The sequence below is a fragment of the Chelonia mydas genome, chromosome 1, assembly GCF_015237465.2.
Source record: "Chelonia mydas isolate rCheMyd1 chromosome 1, rCheMyd1.pri.v2, whole genome shotgun sequence".
Lineage (NCBI taxonomy): Eukaryota > Metazoa > Chordata > Testudines > Cheloniidae > Chelonia > Chelonia mydas.
In genome coordinates, this window is record NC_057849.1 from 97,453,398 (window position 1) to 97,469,194 (window position 15,797).

The 15,797-nt window shown below is 44.5% G+C and overlaps 1 protein-coding gene across 7 annotated transcripts in view; it reads right to left on the reverse strand.

Moving 5' to 3' along the window:
- Positions 1-15,797, reverse strand: part of STK24 (serine/threonine kinase 24) — a 123,596-nt gene that overhangs the window by 82,095 nt on the left and 25,704 nt on the right. The window contains exon 2 of one of the 7 annotated variants that reach the window (XM_037896202.2): positions 9,456-9,593. The exons of the other annotated variants lie outside the window; for them this stretch is intronic. The gene's annotated coding sequence lies outside the window, so the exon portion shown is untranslated. The remainder of the gene's footprint in view (positions 1-9,455; positions 9,594-15,797) is intronic. 7 annotated transcript variants of the gene reach the window in all.

Here is a 15,797-nt window from a genome sequence, read left to right on the forward strand (position 1 = left end):
GAGCAGTCAAAAATTGCAGGGTATAACCCTGAGCCACTTCGTCCAGGACCCAGCAGTCCGATGTAACCCATGACCAGGCAGAGCAGTAGGGGAAAAGGCATTTGAGGAAAAGGCGGGAAGGATCTGGGCAGTTGGTTCGTGCATTGCTCCTGAGCGCACCCTCCAAATGAGCACTTCTGGTCCCCTAGTGTTTCACAGGAGATCGGGAGGACGAAGGGCGGCAGCAGCTAAACCCAATGTTCCTTTACCTTGCAGGCCCTTGTCAAGGCACCCACTCTCGAGGTGGCGGAGGAGGTCGGAACGGCTGTCTCGACGCCTGAGGAGTGTGCATTCCCAGAGAGCGGAGGGTCGCCTGCTTGTCTTTTAGGCCACGCAGTCGCGCATCTATTTGGTCAGAAAAAAGGCTGACACCGTCAAATGGGAGGTCCTGAATAGAGGCCTGCATCTATTGGGACAGTCTAGCAGTCTGGAGCCAAGAACTGTGTCGCATGACCCACCACTGAGGCTACCACCCAGGCAACTGAATGAACCGCGTCCCAGGCCATTTGGAGGGAACACCGAGCCGCCACGGTACCCTCCTCCACCAGAGTTGTGAACTCCTGGGCAGTCCCCTGAGACATGGAGTCCCTGAACTTGAGGAATGTGTCCCACAAGTTAAAGTTATAGCGACCTAAGAGGTCCTGGTGGTTCGCCACCTGAAACTGGAGGCTGGCCATAGAATAAATCTTGCGACCAAACAAATCCAGCCTCTTGGCCTCCTTATTCTACAGGGTGGAACTGGTGGGCCTGTTTATCCCTCTTGTTGGTGGCCGATACAACCAACGATCCCAGTGGTGGGTGGGTGGGTGTATGTATAAGTACTCAAACCCTTTTGCGGAAACAAAGTACTACTTTTCTGCCCTCTTGGAAGTGGGCAGGATGAAGGACGTGGTTTGCCAGATGGTCTTGGCAAAGTTCAGAACACCCCCATGCACTGGGAGTGTGACGCGGACTGGGGTGGACGCTGAGAGCACATTAAACCATGTGTCTGTCTGCTCCTCCATCTCCTCTGCCTGGAGGCGCAAGTTCAATGCCACCCTGTGGAGCAGTGCCTGCTACTTCCTGAAATCACCCGGTGGGCTAGTTCTCGAAGGGCCCGCCATTGCCTCGTCCGGAGAGGAGGAGGATGATTGGACCACCGGAGGAGATCTAGCGGTGTCCTTACCTGCCAGGGAGGGCGACCTCGGGGGGGGGGGGGGGGGGGGGGGGAGGGTACCATTTCCTCACTCACAACGGCTACCAGAGCATCCTGCACCAAACCTGGTGCTGTCTGTGCCATGGGTGCTGACTTCTGCCTGTCCGACGCAGCGACCAAGGACTGGCAGGAATGGGGCATCATCATGATGGCAACGCCCCAGGCATTTCAATAAGGCCATTGGGTCGGCCACTGGCCCTGCTACAAGGCCGGCACCGATGCCGCGGACGTGCCCTCCGGAACCCAATCACGTTGCTGCCTGGGCGAGGGGCTGAACTCTGCCTCCGAGCCAGAAAAGTCATCACCCTCCGGTGAGCAAGGCGGGGCTGTCAAGGCTTGGGTCTGGCAGCTCACCGTCACGGCCAGTGACCAGTGCCAGGAGCGGTCCGACCAGTGTCTGGAATAGGGAGAGCAGCACCACATCAGGGAGCGACCTCAAGGTCTCAGTGATGGTGACCAATGGCGTGCCAGGGAGATAGTCTACGTGTGGGTGAGCCCCAGCACAAAGAAGGGTATTGGCAGCACGGTGCCAGTGACTTGTAGCGGCAAACTAGAGACCTGGGCCGATGCGAGACCAAGAATCTGGCAACCTAGGACTCTGCCTTGGCTCTGGAGACCAGTGCGCTTGCTTGTCTTGTGTGAGGCCTTGCTGGCAGGCTTGCCCTCGCAGAGAGCCATAGCCAGTTCCACTGCCGCACGTGGTGCTGACTACGGCGGGGGCACTCTTAACTCTCCAGACACCGGGAGCGGAGACAGCGTCAACTGCACCATCGGCTTGGGCCCTCTACCACTCCCTGGAGTTGGTGATGGGTCCTTTTGGTGGGGGAGGGGTGGAGGAACTCCCTGGGGCTGAGCGCTTTTGCGGCTCTGGAGTGGGTGTAAGGCCCAAACAAAGTCCTTTGCCCAGAGTCTCCTGGTCAGGCTTGCTCGGTGGCATCTTCTTTGTTTTCTTCTTCAGCACCGGCAATGGGGATCAGTGCCAGGAAGAGCCCGGTGCCAGCGGTGCGCTACACGCCGAAGCGCTGGGTGCTGTCGCGGGCCGTGGCAGCTCCAAACCTGGGCATGGGACAGCCTGCATCAGGAGGGCCCTGAAAAGTATGTCATGCTCTCTCTGTGTCTGAGGACAAAAGTTCTTACAGATCCCACAGCGCTCTTTTATGTGGGATTCCCCAAGGCAGCTTAGGCAACTATCGTGGGGGTCACTAACAAGCATAGGCCTGTTACACGTAGAGCAAAGCTTAAAACCCAGAGACTGGGGCACGCCTGCCTGGGGCAAAGTCCCCACCGGGACACAATCTAACTAAACAAACAACAGCTACTTAACAACTGGCTAACAAATGATTAAACTATTTACAGCTAAAAGCACAAAGCTGAGATAGGAGAGAAAACCACTGACCGCTTGCGAAGCAAGGGACAGAGGCGCTCCAACTGACCACCACAGGCAGCAAGAAGGAACTGAGAGGGTGTAGGGTGGGCGACGCCTGATATACTGTGTTATGAGCGTGACACTCTAGAGGGCGCCACAGCCAGTCCTACAGATACTGCTAAGGCAAAAGTCTCTGACAACTGTGCATGTGGGCACGTGCACACCTACAATGGAATGGACATAAGCAACCACTTGAAGAAGAAAGAATTCCCCTCTTTCAAAATGGCTACCATTTCCCTAGTTCTCAGTGAGCTAGAGGTCACATACTGCCCTCAGTTAAAATGTCCTCTTTCAAAAAGGCCACCACCTCCCATTCTTCCCAATAAAAATGAAATCAAGTTACACTTACAGAACATGGAAGCCCCATATGCTGTCAGGAGGCAGAGAGAGGGTATCCTGTGGCCTCAGTTACACTGAAAACAATGGGAGATAGTGGCCATTTGGAAAAGGCCATCTTAACTAAGGACAGCTCCCATTTGCCAAGATAAAGCAGTCTGCCGAGGAACAAACGGAGCCTAGATATTAATGACCCTGCCAGGTACACAGTTTTGAAGTGAGAAGATGGTGCTTCAAGGCTGAAGACCTTGTTTCTTGTCTCTAGTTTGGTTGCTTACGTATGTTTATAGAAACACATTGTTGGTTCAAATAAAAACTAATCATTTCTGGATCCAATGCTAGAACACTAACAGGGCAAAATGAACATCATACAACAGCAATCAGCCGATATGCCATTTTAAAACCTCTACAATTGACAATCCCTGGGCTGAGAGGTTATTTAGGGGTACCCCAGGTCCTTCAGACTGGTATTTATGGCAAGAGATATCCGTCGCAGATCAGCCAGGGAGATATCAGGATAGGTTGTTTGATCCCTCCCACCATCTGAATTACTCCTTGTGACTGGCGGGATTTGACAAAGCATAGAATTGTGGATCCCAGGATCCACAAGTGAAGGCAATGGAGTACCACTCATGGAACTAGTTTGATTTCCAAGGACATCAGCCCCAGAAGGTGGAGGACATCCAGTGCTGCCTGATTAAGAAAAGATCCAGAGAGCTGTGACTTTGGACCTTATTTCTCCTTGTAATCTTGATTTTAGCAAGCCTTCCTTTCCCCTATGCTGAAGAGGGCTTTCCAACAGGGAAAAGCATTGGAAGTGGCATGGGTCAAAGGTCTCTTTTCTAAGTTTATCACGAATCATATACAGGAGAGGAATAAATAACATCTGAGAGATTGCATCATGCGGGTCTGACATCAATGACCTCCTGGATCTTCCCAGCCCAAAGGAAAAGTGCTGCTGCCATGAACATGTTTAGAATCTTAGAAATGTAGGGCTGGAAGAGACCTCAAGAAGTCATCAAGTCCAGCCCCCTGAGCTGAGGCAGGATCAAGTAAACCTGTACCATCCCTCATAGGAGTTTGTCTAACGTGTTCTTGAAAACCTCCAGTGACACGGATTCCACAACCTCCCTTGGAAGTCTATTCCAGTGCATAACTAACCTTATAGTTTAAAAGGTTTTCCTAATACCTAACCTAAATCTTCCTTGCTGCAGAGTAAGCCCAATACTACTACTCCTACCTTCAGTGGACATAGAAAACAACTAATCACAGTCCTCTTTATAATAGTCCTTAACATATTTAGGTCCTCCCTCAAGCTTTTTTTCTCAAGACTAAACATGCCCGTTTTTTTAACCTTTCCTCATAGGTCAGGTTGTCTTAACTTTTTATCATTTTTGTTGCTTTCCATTGGACTCTACATCTTTCTTAAAGCATAGGACCTGAAACTGGCCACAGTATTTCAGCTGAGGTCTCACCAGTGCCGAGTACAGTGGGACAATTACCTCCTGTGCCTTACATACAACACTCTTGTTAATACCCTCTCCCCACTCCCCCAGAATATTAGCCTTTTTCGCAATTGCACCACATTGCTGGCTTATACTCAATCTGTGCTCCACTATAACCCCAAATCCTTTTCAGTAGTACTACTGCCTTACCCAGTTATTCCCCACTATGCACTCGTGGTTAATATTCTTGCTACTGAGCCTTGCTGCATGACATATTTGCACACAGCATGTGTCCCAGAAGCTTCAATCGGGTTTTCATTTGCATTACCGGTTGCTCATTAAGTCTTTGTTGTGGCAGGTATGCCTTTTGGCAATTTGGAATCTAACATTGTTCCTATGAATTTGCCACTTTGTGTGGGAGTCAGTGTGGAATTTTCCTTCTTGACAATGACATCCAGAGAGGCAGAGGTCTTTGGTACAGAGTCTTTGACCTGTTGTGCAGAAGAAATTCATGTCAGCCACTCATCCAAATATGGGTACACCTAGACTCCTTGTCTCTTTAGGTGAGCTGCAACCACAGCGAGGACCTTGATAAAGACTCCTGCCAGACTGAAGACTCTACTGACAGTGTGATATTCCTATCATAAATTGCAGGAAGTTTTTGTGTGGCAGGAATATCAAGATGTGGAAGTAGGCACCCTGGTTGAGAGCCATGAACCAGTCTATAGGACCCGATGAGAGGATGGAGGAGGCTAGGATGACTATCCAAAACTTGGAATGTCAAATGAAGGCACTCATTCTTGTCTTATCTAGGATGCGTCACCACATACTCTTCTTCTTGGAGATCAAGGTGGAGTGGGAGTAAAAGCCTTTCATTCTGAATTCTTGACTTCGGTATCAGTCCCAATGATAAAGTTTGCCAGCGTTAAGAAGTGTTTCAGCACCAATGGGTTCCTTCATGCCAATAAAGCACTCTGTTATCTTGAGCACCATGATACTCAGTGCCGAAAAGCTCAGCATAAGTTTCCTCAGTGCCACAGTGGTCTGCACTGAGTCTTTCAGTACTATCACAAGGTCAGCCACTTGGATGGTATTGGGTGCAGTACAGTGCTTACTTAAGAAAGTGACTGTCTGTGCCCCTTGTGTGCGAGGCTTAGAAGAAGATCTGTCTCCTAGAGAAGAAGCAGATCTACGCCTTTCTTGGTATGAGTCTCCTTTTGGCCCATGCTCTGCATCAAAGTGGAAGTCACCGAGGAGCAAAGTTTGTAAGCGTCCCTCGAGCTTAGGGCAGCAGATAGCATTGCAGCTCATAGGAACAACTAGAGGAGTGAGACTGTCTAGGAGGAGGTGGTCTTATAGCTGGCTTGACTGAGTCAGACAGCGTTTCCATAGAAGTCTCCATTAGATGTTCAGTCTACCTTCTTTGAATGTTAATGTGCAGTAGTCAAGCATAAGCTCTTACTTAAGCACAGAAGGTATCTAGCATGACAATCATTTATAGATATTGCTGAGTCACAGGAAGAGCAGATCCTGAATCCTGGAGCTTTGCCTTCAGCCATTTTGGCTTCCTGAACAGGACGATGGTGGCAAAACCCTATCAGTGCCCTATTTCCACAGGGAATGGCTAGGGTTTTTTTTTTTTTTTTTAAACCAACAGGTATGCTACCTAACTAACAACTGTAGTTAATAAATTAGAACTGTAGCTAATAAATCTCTTTCAGGTTGAAGAGACAGAGACACTGAAGAGTTCTGTCCCACAGCCCTGGGCATTAAGAAAGAACCTGATAGGTGGCTGAGGGTGCCCTATCCCTTATATACTCTGCTAAGGTGGTAACAAGAGTTTCCAGGTCAAAGGCACAACCATAACAGACACTGCTGTTCAAAAGAAATCTGATCTTATGTGCAAGAGGCGCATGTGTATCAAGAGTGGAATTGTATGGACACCTGAAGAACCACCTCCAAATCTCTGTGATTATCTTAGCCAAGCTCTTGGGAGGGGAAACTTCCTATCCTTCTGAGTCTGCTCAGGGAAGCATCTTAAGTCCCATCCTTCTGTGAATTCTTTTCTCGAAGTCTTCACTTTAGGTACTGTATAGCTTGTCAAGGATTTATTAAGCTTTATCTATTTTTAGGGTTTTGTTCTGCAATCCATTACCATAGTATCTAAGGACCTGCCACGTAAAATAAACTGGTAACCCGCATCCTTAGTGGACTTCTTGGAGTCTCTGGCTCCTTTGCCTTTTTAGGATATAAATAACTCTGCCTGGGATAAGTGAGTTTTGTTTTGTTTTTAAAGGGGACAGTTGATATTTGTGAATGTCATTCTGGATGTGGTAGAAAAACTTTTTATAAAGAGAATGCAGCATTTCCTAAAAGCATTTCCTAAAAGGTGAGCACACACTTTATTCAGGATTAGAGATATCGGTTAGATTAATGATCTCATGTCAGAAGAGGTTGAGAGGCAACAGCTAGGCCTTCAAGAGCAAGTCAGCCAGCTTTATGAGCAGACAGGGCTATGGACTCCTATATCTCTTGAACCACTAAAGATAAATCCTCCTCTAGAAAGTGTTCCCTACTGCTTGACAACTCATCCAACACCTTTTGGCAACCAAACATCCAAGTTTTAGAGCAGAGCCTGAGAGAAATACCTTCTGTGCCTCATGTGGAGGTGAGGGAGAATTAGGACATTGAGAAATGTAGTGTCCTCAGCCTAGGAAACTGATGTGCAGCCTTAAGTTTTGCGGAGTACAGAAAGAGTTGAACCAAGAGAGGATGCCAAGAAACCTATGCTAAGAATAGTCGATTCTTTTCAGAGTGAAGCATGAACAAGAATCTAATAATTCCAAAATGGAGCAATTGGTACCCAATTAAAATAAGGTTAAGACAGTTGACCCAGGCTCTGACACTCACTGCCATGGATTTTTCTTTTTGCCATGTAGATGTTTCCTTAAAGGCTCCAGGGGCAAAGGATATTACTTTTACAGTGCTCCAACACAATTACTCTACGAAGCAATGAACAAGATTTACCAGTAATTGGAGTTGTCCAAATACTATGCCTTCAGAAATCCACAAACTTGGAGTAATGCAACCCTTCTCCCCTGCTTCTATTTTCCCTGCTTTGTATCTCAGCATACTCCAAGACCTTATTGTAATCTTGCACAGAATATCTTCCCATCAGCCTTGTAGGAGCATGGGGAAAGAGACCAGGGTTCTGAAATCCTCATTTTTAGTTCTGTTCTTGCTGAGTTACTGGGAAAGAAATATTCATAAAAGCCTAGACAAAAGTTTTCAGCTACACACACAAATCAGAAGGAAAGCAGAGAAAATGCCTCTCTCTGCCCTTCCCTTACCATCATCCCACATAAACAGATCAACTCAATAGTACAGAAAAACATCTATGATCCACCTGTACATAATCCTTCCCAGGCAACATATTCAGGAACAGAGTAAAACTGACATGTTTACACCAGCATCAATCTACTGCTCCTGCTCCTTTTGGCATGTTCAGAAAACTCTGTGGAGAGAAACAGAAGTCCTAACACAATCGTCTGCAAAACTGTCTCATAAGATTTCTGTATTTTAAATCCAGGTAAGAATCATATTTAGGATTGACACACATTCTTGTTGTTCTAATGTGCTCAAGTTCAGATCTACATATCTTCTACATTGAGAAGGTAGAATTCCACAAGAAAATTAACTGGATGGTAATAAGAAGATGAAAACAACAATACTATTTTGCAATTACTCTATATTGCACTTCTCACCCTAAAGGATCCAAAAATGCTATGTAAACATGACAAGCTTCAACTTCTGATAGTTAAGTAGTATGCCCATTTTACATATGGGAAAACCAAGCAAAAAAGGTTAAGTGAGTTGCCCAAGGCCACAAAGGATGTTCATGCCAGATGTATAACTTGAGAGTTCTGATTGCCAACTATGTGCTCTAAACACACTCCCTTCAACAAATGCACAACTAATTCCATATTAATAAAAAGTCCTGACTCATCCCCAAAGATAACCATACTGAAAGATTTGACATAAAAAAAATTTCCTCCCATTTATGGAAGGATATGTGGTCTTGTTCCTAGTTTGTTTCATATAATGCTCTCTGGAATAAGAACAAGAAAAGCAAGACCTATAATATCCGACCTTTCTTGTGAATCATCTTAATGCAGACTTCATCTCTGGAATTAAGACTGGGATCACAATTTATTCTTCTTAGCTAACTAGCTCTTCACCACAAAGTCTATGCCCTCTAAAGGGAAGAACAGCAACGGCAACTTAAAAAGGTAAAGTCTGCTGCTACTAAGAACTTATCCAGGGAGCAATTATTATTCTGGAGGTGTAAACAGCAGCACTGGACCAAGATGCAAGTTTTTCTCAAGACTGTGCCTTAGACAAGCAACATATTCCTTCAGGGACACATTTCCCCTTAAGAGAATAAAACGCAGTGCACGCTGCTTCTGCGGGATTCAGTTGTAGAACAACTCTTTCTAGCAAATCTAGCTTGTACACAAAGAATTAAATGGAAGGATTTGGTATCTGGGAGTCCTCCAGAGATCCTTTACAAAGTATTTATTTAATATATTGAGGGGGATGCTTATTGTTTTTTTCTCCCAACTTGATCCCAAAAGGACATGAATTCAGAGACGCTCAAGTACTGAGACAGATCCAAAACATGAAAACAAAAAAGGGGTAGGGGGGACAGGAAATAACTGACTTTTGTACAAACCACAGGAAGTATAAAGTTTCCTTTCCTCTATTTGAGAGCACATTCTGAGCTGAATGAATCAGGGCTGTTGATAGTGACGTTTATTTCCATGAACCTAAATGGGGCTAGAACCAGCTGATGAGGCCTTCAAAAATTTTCATAAGATCTGAGCAAATATTTTCATAGATGAGCCATGAACAGAAATCTGTGGGAGATGGTAAAGCTGTACTGAAGAATATTACCAAGTTGAGGTGCAGGACTGATGAGAAGTATTTGGCTCAGGAGCATTTCTGAGATGCTTACCTCCTTTGAAGTCTGTTGGCATCAGGATGAATGTTAGATGTCCTCGGGCTGCCATCCCTTTGAGGGGAGGGAGATACAGACGAGCCCAAAGGTTCTCTTCTAAACACAAATCCTTACTCGAAGCTGGCCAAAAGGTCCCTGCAATCAAAGAAATCATTGTGGTTTTGCACGTGGCACATTTAGGTCCTTTTGTCAAGGTTTGTCAGCCTTCTAACATGTTCAGCCACAAAGAGAAAAAGAAAAATCATCTGTTGTGCAGCCAAGGCAGAACAGAGACTAGGGAAAGAGAAGGGAAAGTGGGCATTCTTAGACACTGCTGTAACCCATGTAAACATAGGCTAAAAGATCATCATACACACCTAAGCAGAACATCCTTGGTGAACGACATCTGTAAGCAATTTTCCTTTGGAAATGTATAATTACCTAACATTTAGACCATCTCTGCTTGAACAATCACCTTTTGAATTTCCATACACACTTACTGGTCAATCAGTCCTACAGTCTAACCTAACCATAGCAGTTAAGCTAGAATAATCAAAATTCATTTAACAAAACTACATTCAATTAGCTTCAGCAACTACAGTAGTAGTATATCATTAATCCAGTCCTAACAACATTACTTGAAAAATCACTTGCTAAAAAGCATATAATGCAAAAATAATCAAAATTCTCTCCCAAAAATTTGACACAGTGATTAGTCCACAATCCAACAACTCTCCAAAAATCAGGTTAAAATTAACTTCCTTACAGAGAATTTCACCTCTCGGGGGAACTGTACTCCAACAGAAGTAGAGTATAATAAATAAACTTCATAAACTAGCTTTATCATAAACTATGATTTTATTTGCTGAAAAGACTTTTTCAGCCTATATAATCATCCTTCGACAAATGCTCGTAGTAATCCTTTTCACCACAGACAATTGCCTGTACCTGCAAACTTTACTCATGCAAGCACCTCCAGTGAAGTTGACTGAAATACATGTATAGTACTTTCCAGAGTTGGCCCACCATCTAAAAAACTTTATAAACAACTAAGAAGAGGTTCCCATAACCTTCCCCCCACCACCACCTCCGCCCCTGGTCTCCTTTCAGACTGACATCTGCTCTCTCTCTCTGATCTCTCTTCCTGGCTATACACCAAAAATGTAAACACAACATGGGAAATGTACTCAATATATTTTTACATGCACAAACATATGTTCTTACTCTTCTATATCCACTCACAGAATAACTCCATAAGCTTTTCCATGTCCCAGGTCTGCAATCAATCTGTCATCCATGACTTGTGTTTTCCCTTTACTCATTGTGTTCAGGTTGTTCTAAATCCCATTGCTTCTTTTACATTTCCACAATCAGCCTTCACTTTCCAAAACCTTTGTCCATATCCTGATAGTCTCCTGCTTTGATTACTGTAATCATCTTCTCTTTGGCCTTATCATCCAACCGGCTCTTTAGCCCCAAAACATTGCCAAATTCATCTGCTTTGCCCACAACTCTCGTTAGATGACTCTTCCTTTTACAAAATCCCAGTGGAACTTCTTTTCTTTTGTAGATTAATATTTTATTGTTGTCTTTTCAATTAATCAATTTATGAAGTAGCAACACTTACGAATTGTACAGTCATTCCTCAATACACAGTATAATGGCCGTCAAAAACACACTATCATGTATTATTATTTTACACATGTAAAGATTAGTATTTTTCCCCCATCCTGCTCCTACAATTACTTCTCTCAGATCAGTTTTAGCTGGTAGAATTCACATGAAGACCCAAACCAAATATATTAATATGTTAATCCTGCAATGCAATCACAAAGTTAGCTGACTGATTTCGGCTACCTACTGATGAAACTGTAGCATTAAAACATGTGATGTAATAAAACAGATAGGCTTACTGAATCTCCAATTCCATGGTACCGATAACCAAGGAAAGAAATCACTTAATTATTTGTAACAAATTTGTGAAGTATATTATGATTCTCCTTCAGTGGTGGGGGCAATAGTAGATAGCATGCTTAATGCTTTACTTCAAGTACGAAGGTTTGTGATTTTGAGCTGAAAGTCCCCATGCTGACAGTGCATGGGGGTGAAGGGTCATCATTACATCTATTTTCCTGATAATAAAGCACATTAAGGCAGCACTGTTTTCTGTGGGGATACTGGATTTCCTACATCCCAGAAACAGGAATTATGCACATAACTCCTAAATTCAGATGAAATTTTGACATCACTCATGATAAATTTAGGCTGTGGGCACAAACTTTCTCTTTGTAAAACACTGTATGAGGAGGGTCAGCAACTAAAGCTCCCTCATAGTTGAAAGTAATAGCTACCAGGAGGACTACCTTCATTTGGAGATGAGAGAGAGAATACACATAGCCATAGGCTCAAGGAGGGTGCGGGGTGGGGGGGAAACCATTAAAGCTAAAAGAACTAAACTGGAATCCCACATTGGGGTGGGATCTTTCTCAGGTGGGAAGTGTCTATCTAATCCTTTCAGGAATCTAATTGTCACAGGGTTGGGAAAAAACAGACTTTCCTTCCTCATGAGGATGGGATACAGAGATAGCTGCCAAATGAAATCTCAGAGAACCAATAGAGTCTTTTACGCCTAGGTGAAGCAGATAATCCAGAACGAATGGAAGCCTGTAAAGGTCTCAGAGGTTCCTTTCTGCTGGGGCCACAAAGAGAACCTCTTCCACCAGGTATACTCACCTCAAGAGAGGGAAGGCTTTCAGCTATTTAAGAGAACATTCTGGAGTCCAAAGAAACAGTCAGTTTCCTGGGGAGTTAATCACTAAGCATCCAAGGACTCAGATGTAGGCTGAGAGGTCTGTGATGCAACACCTAGCCATGGTCCTGTGAAAGTATGTTCAAGACCTGAGGGAGACACATGGGATCTTGAATCGAAAGACTCAAAAGATCTAAGAATCAATGCTGTCAAGGCCAGGATGACACTAACAAAATAAAAATAGTGTGATCCTGCCTGAGTTTGCACAAAACCCATGAAACAAAGGGGATGGGGGGAAAAGCAAACAGAAGTTCCCCCTCCAGGACAGTATAAGGAAAGTGTACGACAAAGACCCCAGGCTCTGACCTACTCTTGAACAGAACAGATTACACTTCCTCTTCGGTCAGGTGAAGAGGTTTATTTCCCACATTCCTCAAGTCTGGAAAATGGACTTTGCTACATAAGATCTGAGCAACCATTTGTGATCTCTGTTGAATGTTTTGCTAAGATGGCCTGCCGTACAGTTCTGAACTCCCTGGAAGGTGAGATGCCTGGAGTGTAATGGCATTCTTGATGTAGAAAGTCCAAAAGCTTATTGCCTCCTGGCAAAAGGGGCCTGATCTGGCACCTCCTTCTTGTTCAAACAGAACACAGCAGCAGTGTTGTCTGTGAGTACTTGTTCTGTACACTCCCTGATGTGGGGAAGAAATACCTGACAGGCCAGACAGATAGCTCAGTGCTCTCAAACATTATGTGGAGAGAGAGAGAGAGATCCTCATCTGACAACATACCTTGAGCATGGAGATCCCCTAAATGAGATCCTCATCTGAGACATGAAGGGCAAAGTTGGGGAAAAGGGAACTCGGGATGTAAAAGGTTAACTGGTAAGCATAGTCTTACAGGTTAACCGCCTTAACAGTTAACCCCCGCACCGGCCGAAGTGGACCCAGCCCGACTGGAGCGGGCCCAGCCGTGCTGGCCAGATGGGCCCCAGCCACTTAAACGGTTAACAGTTTTAAACGACATTTTTAATCGTTTAAATTGTTAACTTTTAAAAAAGTATTTACATCCTTAAAGGGAACCCCCTTTCATACATTGGCAGAGTCCATCCACCAATCTGGGGATGACAGAACACTTGCAGGTACGTGAGCAAGTATGTCTACCAGATAAGAGGGTTGATAGACCGACCTCAATCACCTCTGCATGACTGAGGTGCAGTCTGGCATGCTGAGTCATGTATGTAAAAGCGGCCATGTGACCTAGAAGTCTCAGGCAATTCCTCACTATTGTATGAAGATACATCTTGAAGTCTTGCACAAGAGCAATATCACCTGAAACCTGGCCTGAGGTAAAAAAAAGTCTCACTCTTACAGAGACAAAAACTGCCCCTATGAATCTGATTCTCTACAGGGGGAGAAGAACTGACTTGTCCTTATTAATCAATAGGCTCAGTGGAAAAAAAGGACAGGATCTTTCTGACAGCTACCTCTACTGTCTGGATTGACCTAGAATCAACTAACCATCCAGAAATGGGTACACTTGGACACCCACTTTCCTGAGATGTGCTGCAACCTCTGCCATTCACTTTCTGAAGACTTGAGAGGCTGAGGAAGACCAAAAGGGAGGGCTGTAAATTAATGATTTTCTGGTACCCTGAACTTTAAAAATCTCCTGTGTCTCTAGTGAACAACCACAGGGAAATAGGCATCCTTTAAGTCAAGGGCAGCTGTCATGCTGTCTCGTATGTGGCTGCAGCTGAGAGAGCGAAACTCAGATCAGACTGTCATAAAATAGGGCAGACACCCAAAACTGGTGGTATTTTTCTATAATTAGATTTCACCAAGCCAGTAACAGAAGTGCACTCATGGATTATTATACTAGACTCACAATGGAGTCACAGACTGTCCCTTTAGTTCTCCAGCCCCTTTTTATCACCCAGACAAACTGGACTTTATGATGAAAGGTTATTAAAACCAAAAATCATCACACATCAGGTTCTTCCAGCCCCAAAGGGTCAGTCACGTACCCCAGGTCAAGATATATTCCAGATCTTAGCGAAGACAACACTGACAGCCAATTTCTTTAGTAAACTAACTAAAGATTTATTAGCTAAGAAAATGATGATTGTGAAGCTTGGCTGAGGTGGTGAAGTCAGAGGGTGGAAGAGAGTGGGATATTTCCCAGGGAATACCTTATTGCTAAATGATGAACAAGAACTTGGCTGAGCCCTTAAGGGTTAACACGTTGTTAATGTAGCCTAACACTCCACAAGGCAGCACGAATGGAGGGAGGGGAGACAGCATGGTAGAGAGAGAGACAGAGACACACAACGTGTGTATGTGTGTGTGTGTGAGAGAGAGAGACACGCATTGCCCCTTTAAGTACGCTGAGCCCACTAAGTACATTGCCTTTTTAAGTAGATCAGCAAGTGAGACAGCAGCTGCTGCCACTGGATCACCCTGTCCACATGTTTGTTGACTCACTCAAAGAATAGACTGTTGAGTATAATTTCCCTAAATCTGGGTTGACTCTCCCCCAACATATTGTGTTCATCTGTGTGTCTGATAATTGTGTTCTTTACTATAGTTTCAATGAATTTGCCTGCTGCTGAAGTTAAGCTCACCAGCATGTAATTGCCAGCACCTCCTCTGGAGCCTTTTTTAAAAAATGGTGTTACATTAGCTGTTCTCCAGTCATCTGGTACAAAAGTTAATTTAAGCAATAGGTTACATTCCACGGTTAGTACTTCTACAATTTCATAACTGAATTCCTTCAGAACGTTTGGATGAATACCATCTCATTCTAGTAACTTGTTACTGTTTATCAATTTGTTCCAAAACCTCCTCTACTGACACCTCAACATGGGACAGTTCCTCAGATCTGTCACTTTAAAAGAATGGCTTAGGTGTGGGAATCTCCCTCACAATCTCTGCAGTGAAGACTAACGCAAAGAAGTCATTTGCTTCTCCACAATGGCCTTGTGTTCCTTGAGTACTCCGTTAGCATCCTGATTGTCCAGTGGCCCCACTGATCATTTGGCATGCTTCCTACTTCCGATGTACTTAATGTTTTTGCTGTTAGTTTTTGTGTCTTTTGCGAGTTGCTCTTCACATTTTTTTTTTTTTGGCCTGCCTAATCACACTTTTACACTCGACTTGCTAGGATTTATGCTCCTTCCTGTCTTCCTAGTTTCTCAGAAGACTTCAGGGATCTCAGAGACCCAGAAGTAAAAGGCAGTATCAGCCTGACCAGCAAACAGTTGGTGAAACATTGCTTTTGAAGAAATCCAAGGTATTTGTTTTCTTTTTATTGTAACTAAGTTAAGCTAACTGGATAAGGCACTCATGAGAAGTGTAAATTTAGATAGGTCAGTACCAGAGTGAAGACTGGTTATAGCCCAATGGCACGTTGGTGCCCTTCATTCCAAGGCCACCAAATAGGAGCACCTAGAGTAAGCTCCTGAAACTGATGGAAACCCACAAGAGGTTCCAAAAGGGCCACTAGACAAGCATAGGTCCCCAGGGGTGACCAGACCATGCACTAGATGGTCTATAGAAGGGTAGGAGCATCTTGGAGACAACTTCTCAAACAAGAGGAGTAAGACTCGACCT